This window comes from Parasteatoda tepidariorum, chromosome 4, assembly GCF_043381705.1.
Source record: "Parasteatoda tepidariorum isolate YZ-2023 chromosome 4, CAS_Ptep_4.0, whole genome shotgun sequence".
Lineage (NCBI taxonomy): Eukaryota > Metazoa > Arthropoda > Arachnida > Araneae > Theridiidae > Parasteatoda > Parasteatoda tepidariorum.
In genome coordinates this window covers 6,343,635-6,344,341 of record NC_092207.1, presented here as the reverse complement: position 1 = coordinate 6,344,341, position 707 = coordinate 6,343,635, and positions in this window count along the sequence as shown.

Sequence of the window (707 nt, the reverse complement as noted above, 5' to 3'; positions counted from 1 at the left end):
GCTTTTTTGATGGAACTAACCAGCATTTGCGTTACACGGAGAGAAAAACCACGAATACCTCTCTCACGGTTATCCTGACGGCAAGGAGACTTCTTTAGATTCCTCGTCTTTTCATTGTGCTTAACTGAATTGTTTTCACTCTAAAAGAACGAATTAAAGATTTTGTTGACAAAGATTTAATCATCCATTTTTTGTTAATGTAGTCCTTAAAAATGATTTTGTAATTAGTTGACAAACAAAATTCAATTTATCAATTAGCTGCATGCTTTATATTGTAATAAAAATTAACTTCAGTCATGCTTTTTTACGGGAAAATAAATGAGATTATTACAGTTTCTATTCGAAATTTGTAAATAACTATATTTTACGAAAAAATATGAAACCTATCTCTCCCAAAAAATTTCGATACGAATTCTTTAGGTCTCTTGACTGTGAATAACTTTTCACAAGAAATAAAATTTTAAATAAAGTTCTCTTATTAAGTACAAAAAATAATACCTGCTCACTCCTTCTTTTTAATATTTTATTTAACAGCTTCCCTGACTATCCCGAGTTAACTCGGGTATGTATATATTGCAACGATTTATTATCCCGAGTAAACTCGGGTATGTATATATTGCAAAGATTTATTATCCCGAGTAAACTCGGGTATGTATATATTGCAAAGATTTATTATCCCGAGTAAACTCGGGTATGTATATATTGCA